General features: G+C 41.3%; 1 pseudogene; it reads left to right on the top strand.

Annotated features, from left to right (window-relative positions):
- The first annotated feature begins 657 nt into the window (after nucleotides 1-657).
- LOC100677475 (T-cell surface glycoprotein CD3 delta chain-like) lies at nucleotides 658-9775 on the top strand (annotated as a pseudogene).
- Nucleotides 9776-14288: the final 4513 nt, after the last annotated feature.

Genomic DNA, 14288 nt, shown 5'->3' with positions numbered 1-14288 from the left:
GTATTCCAGAGCAAGGCCCTTTTGCTCCCATTTTGTCCTGAGATAAGGCAACCATTGCTGTCTCTGGAGGATGCTGCCGCTGTTGTTAAGTGCCTGGGAGTTGACTCGTAGTGACGCATGTGACAGGGTAGAACTTCCCCATAGGGTTTTCTAGACTGTAATCTTTACCGGAGCATATCTCCACCTCTTTTCTCCACAGACCCTCTGGGTGGGTTCGGTTAGCAGCCAGTGCTTAACTAGAGCACTTAACCATTGCCCCCCCAAGGCTCTGTGGCGGATGTTGGGAACAATTGGAAAAAGTGGTAACCATTTGCCTACTTTCCAGAAAAACTTCCTTCAACCAGAAACATAACTTGGATTTCTATTTCAAATCCTCCTAGAGAGTAAATCACCTAAAGGGCCTATCCTGGTCTGCATTCAGACTTTCGTGAACAAAAAAAAAAATCTTTTTTTTTTTTTTTTTGTAGGGCCCTTCCTCCATTAAAAAGCATTACAAATTATCTTTTACGACTGCACTGGCATAAAGACAAATATAATCCAGGTTGGCCTCCTTATTATACATTCATTATAATTTTTTCTGATTAAAAAAAAAAAAAATGGAATGAAAATGTGGTCGTGGGCTCCTCCAAGCAGCGTGGGCCCTAGGTGCTGTGCCTAATGGCTAAATGCGCCCTGGATCTTTCTGAAAATCCCCGCACTTGTTCGCGACTCAATTCTGGCATTTGGATTGGAAACAAAGGGGTCAAGATGCAGGGGCAGCGACTGATCCCGGCCGCCGTGTGCAGCTGCGGGGTGGGAAGCCCGGGCCCTGCGCAGCCCCCGACGAGGGCAGAGGTGCCCGGAGGAGCGTCGGCTCAGGGAGGCCCCGCGGGACTGGGCCGCGGACTGCGCGCGGCGGGCGGAGCGGCCCCGGAGCGACCCTCGGAGCAGGCGGCTGCGCCCGGACCCGCGTGCGCCAAGGAGGCGCGGCCCCGGCTCCCCGGGTGCGGCGCGCACAACCGAGGGGAACGCAGCTCCGGTTTTTTTTTTTGCATACAATTATAGTGATGGCATCATTTTTTTTGAAACAAACTGTCCATAAATGTCACTGGAAATCCGGGTCTCCTTTTATTAAAACTGAAAAATGTGTATAAATGTAAATAACAAATGACTGATACAGGGATAAGAACACCACAGCGGCTGCTGGCGTCTCTCTTCTCTCTTTTTTTCCTCTCCTCCTCATGTAATTTGCATTAATAAAGAGGCTGCTCCTTGTCGGAATGTGTTTCATCCGGTTTAAAATCCCAGGGCGATCCACTAGGAAGAGCTCTGGGAGAATCCAACTGTCAGAGCCGACAAGACAAATGAATCCCGGTGTCAGGAGCGTGTGGTTCAACGATGACAGATTGAGAAGAACTGTCCCCCTCTCGACAGGCGGGCTTCATTTTCAAATTAATAAATCTGAATAAAATATTTTTCCTTTCATTACGAGCGGAGCCTGTTTGACAGTTGCTGTGACAGGAGGGAGTAGCAGTGTTGATGAGAACAGTTTGCATGAATTCCACCTGGGCTTTTTCTGTTTTATTTTTACCTGCGATTTCTTCCCTGTTTGCCCCTCTGCTTACCCCCTCCTTCACCTTCAGGTAGTTGCCTTTTCCCCTCCAGTCTATTCCTTTCTTTCTTTGGTTTCCCCCCATATTCTTGACCCATGATTCTCCCCCACGTTCCATTCCCAGCGTCACTATTCTTGCTCTCTGAAATGTTACCCCTCCGTATTTTTTGCTATTCTTCTTATTCACCTGCAGGCTATTACTCTGAATGAAAGGCCAGAGCATTATTTCACTACCAAAAAAAGAGAAAAAAAAAAGTCCACAACTAATTATTATGAAATGTTTTCTTTATTCTTGCGTTCTGCTATCACTGATCGTATCATGATAACAGCTCATACCCTGGGTAGGGGAAGGAGTAGATGTCTCTCATTTATAATTTCACTTTAGGAAACAATCCTCCCCATTCTGTCTTCACAAAACCAAAAAAGCAACCCTTTCGAACAAACAGGTGAACCAAAAAGCCTTTGCGGCGGGGTTTTCCTCCCAAAGCCAAAAGGAGGAAATGAAGTGCACCTCAGGAATTGGAGATGCACAGGGAAATCTTAACGCACGGGGTGACAGGCTGTTCCTCCTAAATAATTTAGGAGCACTTTCTGGGAAACAATATGTGATCATTAGAGGAATACCATTGAGAAAGCGATTTCTTGATAACAGAGGGTTTTATTTTATTTTTTTCTGCATTTGGTGTAGAAGCCAGACACAGCATGTTACTTTCAATGTCCCAGTCCTGCAGCCTAAGATCTACTGAGCCGGTGAGAAATTAATCTGAGTTCTGCAGTCCATGACTCTTAAATCCCCAACCCTAAAAGCAGAGCTCTTTCTCCTTCCCTCCCCAATCTGGGCACAAGGCAGGAACCCTGCCAACACTTCCACAATAAAATGGCAGGAGTGCCAGGAGGTTCTGTGGTCCTCAGCCCCAGCCTGGTCTCTAACCCCAATTTGTTACATTCTGCCTAACTGTTGTTACCACTTCTCCTCAGCCCTCTACAAGAGTAGAAGCCTACAAGGTTCGCTCCAAAACTGCATAGGACAAATTTAGGTCCCTGTGCTCTGTATCCGATGCACATGGAAAGTCTGTCCCCTTACCTCCAATAGTCTCTGAGAACGTAGACTGTAAAGGTACCCGGCTTATTGTGGGAAAACGTAGGTAGAATCTTGAAACACCATTCTGAGATTTTATAGGCTTAGGGGGAAGAACTTATTTTTTCCTCCCCCTAAGCCTATAAATAGGAGCCTTGGTGGGGCAGCAGTTAAAAGCTCAACATACTAACCAAAAAAAGTCAGCAGTTCAAATCCACCAGCCGCTCCTGGGAAACCATACGGGGCAGTTCTACCGTGTCCTATAGGGTCGCTATGAGTCAGAAATGACTGGATGGCACACAACAACAACAAGGCTATAAATACACACACACATACGTACACACACACATATATATATCACATCATTTTTCATTTGATACTCCAAATAAATTATTTAGCAGTAGAAAAGAAAACAAAAAATAGAAGGACTTTCTAAATACCCATGTTTGAGTAGGGCAAATGCACTGGATGGGGAATCAGAGTGTAATATTCACATTTCTCAGAGAGGTGATTTCCAGTTTTAATTTGGCTGGGATTCCAGTTTAGTTACTTTGATAAGTAGAATTGCCAACTGCAAAAAGTGTCCAAAGCAAGTCTTCATTGGGGCTGAAGAATAAGTTTGACTGTCAGTGTCAAGTTCTAGAAGTTCTTCTGCAGATTGTTGGGGTTGCTTTATTATAGATGTCCTCAATCATACTTTTTACAAACAACCCAAAACATCTTTCTGGTAAGACTCTCTACCAGTGATTGCAAAACATATTTGCATATAGCATAGATTTGAATGTCAAAGTAGCAATTGTACAGGTATACACATATAAGGACAGAAATGTGAAAATTCCGAGATTTTTTACACATGTGAATTCATTTGATTTTCACCACAGGCCTTGTGGGCAAGGTGGGTATTATAATATTCATTTTATATAACTTACAGTTTACAGGAAACTAAATATCAGGGTTAAATGACTTACCTAAGATCACTTTGCTCACAAATAGAAATGAAGGGATGTAATTTTCCCCCTTTATTCCATGTGCTATCACCTTTTCATTAAATTAGTCTGCACTCTATTGTGTGTGTGTGTTTGTGCATGTGTGTTCGTGGGTGCTTAGGTGGTGGAGAGAAAGCCTCAGGTAAACCATACTATGTTGACTAATATTAATTTTCCAGTGGTTGGAAGTAATTGCTCTTGAATCTTACCAGTTCACATTCCGTTTTGCTAAGGAACTTGTATCTGCCTCTCAAAGCCTTTTTTCAGATGCTTTCCCCCATTTTATTTCTGGATAAAGTTCAGGTGGTTAAGAAACAGTTGTGCCAGGATCATCATTGCCCCCAAGAAAGTGACAATTGTTGATTACTGTATGAGAAAAGGCCTGTGAAAATTTGAGATCCTTCACAGTATTCGAAGAGGACAAGAAAATCATAACAGATAAAGTGATTTATGTATTTATTCTTTTAAGATGTAGTTCACTTTTAAATTATGTGAGGATGGGGAATTATGCCCTATCAGCATGGTTCAGTGAGCTACTTGCTTATTTAATATTGGATTTTTGACAATCTCACTTCCTTGAGGCTGTATTAATAAAAATGGGCAATAATTATTTTTATAATAGCAACTTCAAGACTCTTGGGGATAATATAACACCTTCTATTTACATCTTACAGTTTCCAAACTATCCATCCATAGATTGCTTCTTTTCTATTTGGAGTCAGATAGAAAATGAATGGATGAATGAATCGATGAGTGAGGCAACAGATAAACAAATACCTTTATCTTCACGACAGCCCCATAAAGTGCGCATCATTATTTACATTTTGCTGTAAATGAGAATACAGAGAGATTATACAGTAAAACCTGTGAAACATGGAAATTGTGTAAGGCAGAAACCTGTCAGAGAAGGAAAACGGGAATATTTTCCATTAATAGGGAGCAATAGAAAAGTAGTAAGCTGCGCCTTGTCAAAAGTGGAAAGCTTGTGAGACCTGGAAAAACAAGGCAGTCCTGTTGGGTTCTGGCTCTCACAGTCTTCCATATATGTATATGGAATCGACTCGATGGCACTCGGTTATATATATATCAAACACTATAAATATGTATTAGTATATATATACATACATACACTTACTCGTGTGTGTGTGTATATAAAACATTTACTGTGTCCAGATAGTTAATATAGTGAATATAAGGTAGAACAAATCCAAACCCAGATTGTCTCAGTCTAAGGTTCTTTCAGTATGTCTTAGGTATATTTGAATCAAATTTCTGAAATGGTAGAAAAACCTGTTATTTTAGGTGGGGTCTCTTATGTTATTAGAACAGACCATCAGCTAGGCTCACTAGGTGAAGCACTAAATTGACAAACTGAGTTTGGCACTAACCCATCCGAGGGAATGGGGTGGCACTGAAAAGACAGAGTGAATCACTTCATTCCATGGGTCACTTTTCCCATTTAGAATTCAAAACTAAGCTACTGGCTTAGTATCCAGTTGTGCCTCCATGAGCCCAATGCTGCTACGAGTGCCAAGGACACCAGGAGCATAGGGGTTCATGGCAAGCAGTTGCCAGCCCAGCCCTGGGATTGACATCCCTCTTGCCAGGCCTCCTGAGCATTTCTGCAGAAAGTAGAACCACGAAAGCTTCTTTTGCCTCCTTATGTTAAGGAACCAATAAAGGCAGCTGGGGACAAAGAGCAAGACCATACACATGACATTTCCTGAGCACTTGAGCTGTCCTGTGCATCTTGCTAGGAAATGGGACTATGAAGTTCAGCAAGACTCATGCCTGTCTTTGGGAAGTTGGCAGTATACAAGGTAGCAGGACACATAGAATACCCATAGTTCTCTGTGCTAAGCTCTCTCTAACATAGGTGTGCTCAGAGAAGGCTGAGAGCAGAGGATGGGGAACTGTGTGGGGGATTCATGGGAAGTTAGGCTTTTGGGTTGATGCAGAGAAATAGGAAAAATTCATTGTAAGGCACAAGGAATGTATAGAAGTGTGTCAGATTCTGCATTCGTCTTATCTTCCCATTATTCTTTTACAAATTTCCAGTTAAATTAAATTACTCTCCTTTTATAGTATAATAATTACTGCCATTAGCATTATTGCTATGCTATTTGTTGGGCCTACTGTGTGCCAGACACTCTGCTATACCTTTCATAGAAAAAAAAAAAGCAAACAAATCAAACCAATTGCGGTTGAGTTGATTCTAAATCATAGTGACCCCGTGTGTGTCAGAGTGGAACTGTATGCCACAGGGTTTTCAATGGCTGATTTTTTTGGAATTAGATGTATGATTCTTTCTTCTGAGGTATCTCTGGGGGTACTTGAACCTCTAGCCTTTTGGTTAGCAACTGAGCTGTCAACTGTTTGGGCTTCCCAAGGGTTTCATACCTTTTACTTATGTCTCATTTAATCCTGACAAGAGCTCTGTGAAAGTAAATATTTTTATCTTTTTCTCATAATAGAGATGAGGAAATTGAGGCTCAGAGGTCAACAACATGTGACTACTTAGTGGTAAAGCTGGGATTCAGTCATAGACTTTTTAATCCCAAAGTCTGAATTGATAATTATGAGGCCTAGTTATCACTTATCTCATGTACCTAATGTCTCCATGCCTTTGTTCCATTGCCTAAACTACCTTTTCTGATATTTCCACTTGTCAAAATCTCACTCAGTGCTCAGTTCCAACATCTATCTCTCTGTGAATCTTTCCTGATTTTACCCTGCCAGAGTGATGTCTCCACAACAGAGATCCTAGAATTTGGAAATCAAGGCAATTACTTAAGGATAATTGTAAAATCATGACCTAAGAGCGCATGGTCCCTGCCTTCGAACAGGCTGGATCCATCATGTCCCTCCGCTCAGGAGACATGAATCTTCATTCTTTCCTTAAATGTCTCCAGGGATAGAATTTCCCTGGTCTCTGTAAGTAGCCCATTTCTTTTGCCAGATCAACATTTCCCCACTTAATCTAAATGCATTCCCTCTAGTTTGATATTCTGCAGCCTTAGAGGCTACCTGCTCATAGATAATGTACCATCTAAAACTATCCGTAAGCTTGAAAACAGTAACCAAGCAACCCTTTTGCCTTCCCTCTCTGGCTAACCTTTTGAAATTCTTGTGACCTTTCCTCCAAAGTCTATTTTTCATCACTTTAATCTTTTTGTCACTGCCCTTTCTCACCTCTAGCATCAACAGCAAGGAGACCAGGTTCTGACACACAAAAATGCCACTAGCAAGTGGCAGACAAATTGGCATGCTTAGCACAGCCCCATGTACCCTCAGGGGATTAATAATAAATACTATTTAATGATGAAATCTGAGTGCATTTTCTTTTCAATGAGGCAGTGTCAACTGTTTTCTTCTAAAATAGAAATGAGTGGAATACAAAATTGAACAGCCTTCATTTCTCCATACTCAGGAGATTGTTATTACTGATCTGGTTGGCATTCCTCCTGGCTCAGCCCAGATAGAAAGAACCTGAGCGGGGGCCATCGCTCCTTCCCTTGATAACTAGCTATTATTTATGAAAAATTGAAGATGAGTACTTTGAATGCTTTGTTTTCCTTATTTCCTGGCCTGGTGTAACATGAATTATTAAAGATAGGTTGTTTTCACCAGAAACTAGAACTCCAAAACAAAGCAGACGTCATATACATGTATATATAGTTCAAAAGTCAAATGACTATGCCAAGCGTTAGCAGGATTTGTTCTTTTGGGTATTTATTGAGCATTTTTTGTATTCACAGCTTTGGGAGATGGGTGTGGGTGGAGAAGTGAGGGCAGAGAGCCTCAAGATAATCCAATCCAGATCCTTTATTTCCCAACTAAAAACCAGAGGTTTTGAGGGGCTGAGTTACAGTATATAATTATGCAAGTATTTATCAGTAGAATTTGGGTCAGAACTCACATCTCATTATGCCTAATCCAGGGTTATTGCCAATGTTATTCTGCTCCCTGTTGTTTTTGCAGAGGTTAGTGCTAAGTAAAAGCGCCAAGGAAAAGAGAAGCACAAAGCTATGTCTTTCAAGGGAGTCCCTGGGTGGTGCAAACTGTAAAGGCGCTTGGCTGTTAACTGAAAGGTTGGAGGTTTGAGTCTACCCAGAAGCACCTTGGAAGAAAGGCCTGGTGATATACTTCTGAAAAGTCAGCAACTGAAAACTCTGTGGAGCTCAGTTCTACTCTGACACACATGGTTTTGCTATGAGTCAGAATTGACTCGACAGCAACTGGTTAAGTGGTTAAGAATATTCAAGGACATACTATGCATTGATAAAGAACAATGATGAATCCGTGAAAGATTTAGTAACATGGAGGAATCTGGAAGGCAGATTAGTCAGTTGCAAAAGGACAAATTTTGTATGAGACCACTATTAAAAGAACTCAAGAAATAGTTTAAACAGGGAAGAAAATATTCATTGATGGTTAAGAGAGTGGGGAGGGAGGGAGGGAGGGAGAGGGGTATTCACTAATTAGATAGTAGACAAGAAATATTTTAGGTGAAGGGGAAGACAATATACAATTCAGGAGAGACCAACACAACTGGACTAAACCAAAAGCAAAGAAGTTTCCTGAATAAACTGAACTCTTCGAAGGCCAGCGTAGCAGGGGGTGGGGGTTTGGGGACCATGGTTTCAGGGAACATCTAGGTCAATTGGCATAATAAAATCCATTAAGTAAACATTATGCATCCCACTTTGGAGAGTGGCATCTGGGGTCTTAAATGCTGGCAAGCAGCCATCTAAGATGCATCAACTGGTCTCAACCCATCTGGAGCAAAGAAGAATGAAGAATGCCAAGGACACAAGGTAATTATGAGCCCAGGAGACAGAAAGGGTCACATAAACCAGAGACTACATCATCCTGAGACCAGAAGAACTAGATGGTGCCCAGCTACAATCAATGACTACCCTGACAGGGAACACAACAGAGAGCCCCTGAGAGAGCAGGAGAACAGGGGGATGCAGACCCCAAATTCTCATAAAAAGACCAGACTTAATGATCTGACTGAGACTGGAAGGACCCCAGTGGTCATGGTCCCCAGACCTTCTGTTAGCCCAGGACAAGAACCATTTCCAAAGCCTACTCTTCAGACAGGTATTGGGTTGGACTATAGGATAGAAAATGATACTGGTGAGGAGTGAGCTTCTTGGATCAGGTAGACACATGAGACTATGTGGGCAGCCCCTGTCTGGAGGAGAGATGAGAAGGTAGAGGGGGTCAGAAGCTGGCCAAATGGACATGCAAATACAGGGTGGAGAGAAGGAGTGTGCTGTCTCATTAGGGAGAGAAAACTAGGAGTACATAGCAAGGTATATATAAATTTTTGTACGAGAGACTGACTTGATTTGTAAACTTTCACTTAAAGCATAATAACAATTAAAAAAAAAAGGCTTCTACCCTCCCAACTACAAAAAAAAAAAAAAATTACGTGGCAGGCTCAGAACCCACCAAAAAAATCCAAACCAGTTCTGCTGAATGGATTCCTACACATGATGACCCCATGTGTGTCAGAACAGAACTGTGCTCCACGGAGTTTTCAATGGCTGAAGTTTTGGAAGTAGATCACCAAGCCTTTCTTCTGAGGCACCCCTGTGTGGATTCGAACTGCCAATCTTTTGGTTAGCAGCCGAAACTGCACCACCCAGTCTCCACAGTAAGGCCCTCCGAGATATCTGTGGAAGAACCTAAGGATAAAGTGATTTTGCATCCTGATGGCAACATCACATGGATAGAGGGAACAAAGGGAAAACTGTTCTCAGACAATAAAAGTCTGGACTTGGGAAAATGCACCCTGGACCCACGAAGACTGTATCAGTGTCATGAGACAGAGGATAAAGCCAGCCCAACTATGGAAGTATACTATCAAATGTGTCAGAACTGTGTGGAGCTGGACTCAGCCACCCTTGATGGCATCATCATCACTGACATCATTGCCACTCTGCTCCTCGCTTTGGGGGTCTACTGCTTTGCTGAACATGAGACTGGAAGGCTTTCTGGGGCTGCTGACACTCAAGCTCTGTTGAGGAATGACCAGCTCTATTGCTCCTCAGAAATCAGGATGATGCTGAGTACAGCCATCTTGGAGGAAACTGCCCTCAGGACAAGTGAACCTGAGACTGGTGGCTTACAGGAACATCACCTATCAACTGTATTTTCTCTCCTTGCTCAGCCAATAAAAATGTCTGTTTTCACTCAAAAAAAAAAAAAAAAAATCAAGGACAGTGAACCACAAAATAAAGACTAGGTGAACTTGGAGTTGATCTACTTGAATTAGGAACAGACACCTGGAGCTCTGCCCATCTTGCCTCTCTTAGGCCACCCCTCCCAAGCCCCAGGACTTTGGAGACTACATAATAAAACCCATTTCTCCAGGGTGACGAAAATGAAAATAAGGTACTCTTCCTGTGTTCAAGGAGCAGCCACATTAGTTCAGGCTGAAAGTCAGAAAAATGCAGAGTTAAAGAATAACACCGGAGAGAAACAAACAAGCCAATACAATATTCACCAAAATTATGAGTGCATGATTAATTATCAAATGAATGATACTGTGAATGCTCTGAGAATTTAGATGGTGGAGAAAACCCGTGGGTAAGGAAAGGAGGAATTTTAGCCACATCTGCAAGAATGTGCATAATCTGAGTGTATAGAAAGGAAAGGGAAGCACCTTTAGGGAGATATGGAGAAGAATTTGAATTAAGAAAACGTAAGATCTGCTTAGAGAACAATGAGCGAACCATTTACTATACTGGAATAGTTGATAAAGCGGGTTGTTAGGGGCAATATTGGAGAGTCAGGTTTGGGTCAGACAGTGGAAGGTATTAATAGTCAGGCCAAGGAAAATTGAATTCATTTACATTTCTTAGTATTGGATTTTTTTCACCGTTACTCAAAGAGGCAGTCCATAAGAATCAATGCAAAAAATCTAGGTTGACTTTTTTTTTTTAAATGACTTTGACGTAGCCTCAAATTTATTAACCAACAGTGACATATACAACTTGCTCTAGCTCAGTTTGGCGAGTGTTCTTCAAGGCTGCATTCCACATCTCATTTCTATGCATGGTAGGCATTGTTCTTCCGATCACATCAAAGCAACTGACCACAAATACTTCTTTACACTGTGCTATACCAATCAAAGAAGCCCTGGTGGCACAGTGGTTAAGAGCTGTGGTTTTGGCTGCTAACCAAAAGGTCGGCAGTTCGAATCCTTGGAAAACCTATGAGGCAGTTCTACTCTGTCCTATAGTGTCACTAGGAGTCAGAATTGACTCGATGGCAATGGGTTTATACCAGTCATAAAGGAGCCCTGGTGGTACAGTGGTTAAAGTGCTTGGCTAATAACCCAAAGATCGGCGTTTTGAACCCACCACCTGCTCTGTGGGAGAAAGATGTGACAGTCTGCTTCTGTAAAGATTTACAGCCTTGGAAACCCTATGGGACAGTTCTATCCTGTCCTGTAGGGTCACTATGAGTTGGAATCAACTCGATGGCAGTGGGTTTGGTTTGGTTTTAGATGAATCAAAAGGGAATGGAACATGGCACAAAATCATTTGCTAATCTGACTCTGTGGTCTAGCCATAATGTGATTTCATGAGTAATATTAGCTGCATCTTCCTATTTTTAAAATGTTAATAGTGCTGAGATTTCATGCTCTTTATTGGTAGGCATGTGACTATTTTAATTCATAAAGTCTCACATGGACATTCCATATATAAAACAATCAATGAAAATAATAAGTGTCTATTGAAAGATCTAAGATGTACGGGTGATGGGAAAGAAGACTAAGACATAATTCTTGGCATGCAATTGGGGGCAAAAAAAAAAAAGAGCTAGCAGACGAAAAATTAAATATTCTGAGGAATGTAACTATAATTAGAGTTCAGAGAAGGAAGGTACTAGCTGGACTGGAGAATTACTAGGTGAAGGATTGTTTGATTATATTAAATAGTACATACGACGCTCACAATTATCTGTCTTGTGGTAGAAGATAAAAAATAGTATTGTCACTAGATCTATAGTAAAAACATTTTCAAAAGAGGGATCAGTTTCTAATTCATGAAATGTCAATTATTGGCAAGAACGTAGGCAATGGGCCAGAGAGAAGACAAAGGGGCTTAGTAGAAACCATCAAATTTTGGAAGTAGTGGTTAATCTTTGAGTGAAATAGTTCAGGAGCTTCCCAGGAGGATGTTGTAAAAATTGTCTGGCAATATTATAGGAAGTATAACAAGTAGCGGAAGGATTAGTGAGTGGTTGTACGGGGGAGAGAGTATGCTAAACCTGAGCCCTGTTACCAAGTATGTGACCAGGACTAAGTGACCTTCTGGGGATAGAGTGATTTTCTGGAGTTGAGATAACACATAATCTAAGAAGACTACCTACCCAGGTATCCCTATAGCACTGACAAAGATGCAAAATTTTGAGACTCATTTTCAATTTCAACTCCCAAATTTAGTACCTTTGGAATTTTCTGTCACATAAATGGGGTGTTTTCTTCACTCAGTAATTCACTACAGAGCCTTAAAGAGGTAGACTTCAGAAATTTTTCTGTGTGATTCTGATTTTCCACTGCGTTTTTCAAAAGACTGCTCATTGGTTTGTCCTTTTAGGATATCTTTATAAATGATGAAATCTAAACTTTTAAAAAATTTTTTTTATAGCTAATAAATATTTGCTTTACCATTAATCAAATGCTTTCACATACGTTTATCATAAAATTATTATTAAAAATTATGAGATAATAAAAATTTGTATCTTAAGGCAGGGAAACAAAGGATCAATGGATAAACTTCAAGCCTAGAATCCGTAACCTATAGAGGCCATGGCCAGGACTTGAAACTACATCCTTTGGTTCCAAATCCTATGTGCTCTCCAATCTATCATATACAATGTCTGGTGCAGTGCAACAAACCTGGAAATTTTTAGTTGAGATTCTTATTTCACTCCCTAGAAGTCAGTGGAGAAGAAACATTGACACCTAAGTAGAGTCAGCAATGTTTACACGTAGTATAGTGTTAGTGCCAGAAAAATAAAATATTAAAGACCCCAAGGAGCCAATGATGACAAATTAAAATCAATGACTCCTATGGACAAATCCATTAAAAAATGATTGCTTATGCTTATAGAATGCCTAGAGCACTTTGTTAAACATTTTTATGACTCATGAAATTGTTGAGTAACCATGAACAAGGCACGGATTGTATCTCACCTTTTCCATCTGTAAAATGGAGTTAATGGTACCTGCAGCTCTGTCTGTTGTAGGGAAGCTGTGAAGATAAGTGATGTAATGAATCCACAGCACATTGGAGGAAGAAAGCTGCGTATATCCAAGGTATTATTACCAAGATGCTATCTGGTATTTACATAGCTCTTTTATTCTCCAGGAGTCCTGGAAGCACAGTGGTTAACAGCTCAACTACTAATCAAAATGTTGGCAGTTCGAATCCACAGCTGCCCCTTGAAACCCTATGGGGCAGTTCTACTCCGTCTCTATAGGGTCGCATTGAGTCAGAATCGACTTGATTGCTTTGGGTTTGGTTTATTCTCCAGAGCATGAAATGAAAAAACCAAACCCAGTGCCATGGAGTCAATTCTGACTCATGGTGACCCTATCTGTTACAGACTAGAATTGTTCCACAGGGTTTTCTTGTCTGTAATCTTTACAGAAGTAGATTGCCAGGTTGTTCTTCCATGATGCAGCTGGTTGGGTTTGAACCACCAAACTTTAGGATAGTAGTCCATTGCAAAGTGTTTGCACCACCCAGGAAGTACCCTCCAGTGCAGAGAGGGCTTGTATTGCTTCCCAGAGCTCTAGGGAGTCGAGTGTAATGCTCTCCCCAAATGGGATGCTGACTGGTGGAGTAGATAAATGACCCATATGCCACAGTAAGGTGATAGCCTAATCGCTGAGTATGTTGATTCGTATTAGCCAGTCCAATAATTAGCCCAGTGAGTCCCGCTTACTGCTGGCTATCACTACGGTATTAAAAGTCCCAACTGTCCTGTTATAGAATAGCCTTTGGTTCCGGAATGGGGTTAAAACTGAACTTCTTAAAAATTTTCCTGCTGCTCTTAAATTCTCCTATACTTACTTTCTGTTTTCAATAGAAAAAGCATAAGAATGCTGACTGCGAAATTCCTGGTCATCAGAACAGGGGAGGGTTTGAATATGGCAAGAAATATTGGTTTTCTTGAGGCTTTCAGACATTTTTTCTAGCTACATAAATAGCTTGGGGGTAAAAGAAGGCGAAGGCAAATGATGGGAAAGGGGCTGACAAGAGGGTGAAAATGTTGTATTTTCAAAGAAGAGTTAGATCAGTATCTGTGCTCTGTCTCATAAAAAAGGGGGAAGGTGGCTTAAGTAGGAATGGCAGCATGAAATAGTAGGTATCAGGGCATTAGAAGACTTGGGCCCTAGTCCTGATTCCACCACTAAGTGAAACTAGAACTAGTTATTTAATCAATATCATAATATAGAATATAGAAGATCTCTAAGAGTCTCTTGGAGTCCCTGGGTGGTACAAATATTTAATGTGCTTGGTACTAACCAAGAGGTTGCAGGTTCCAGTCCACCCAGAGGCACCTTGGAAGAAAAGCCCGACTGATGGTCTAATTCCAAAAAATC

This window comes from Loxodonta africana, chromosome 3 (genome assembly GCF_030014295.1).
Source record: "Loxodonta africana isolate mLoxAfr1 chromosome 3, mLoxAfr1.hap2, whole genome shotgun sequence".
In the NCBI taxonomy this organism is placed as follows: domain Eukaryota; kingdom Metazoa; phylum Chordata; class Mammalia; order Proboscidea; family Elephantidae; genus Loxodonta; species Loxodonta africana.
Note: the sequence above shows the minus strand (reverse complement) of the source record. Positions and strands in the feature narration are given on the sequence as shown.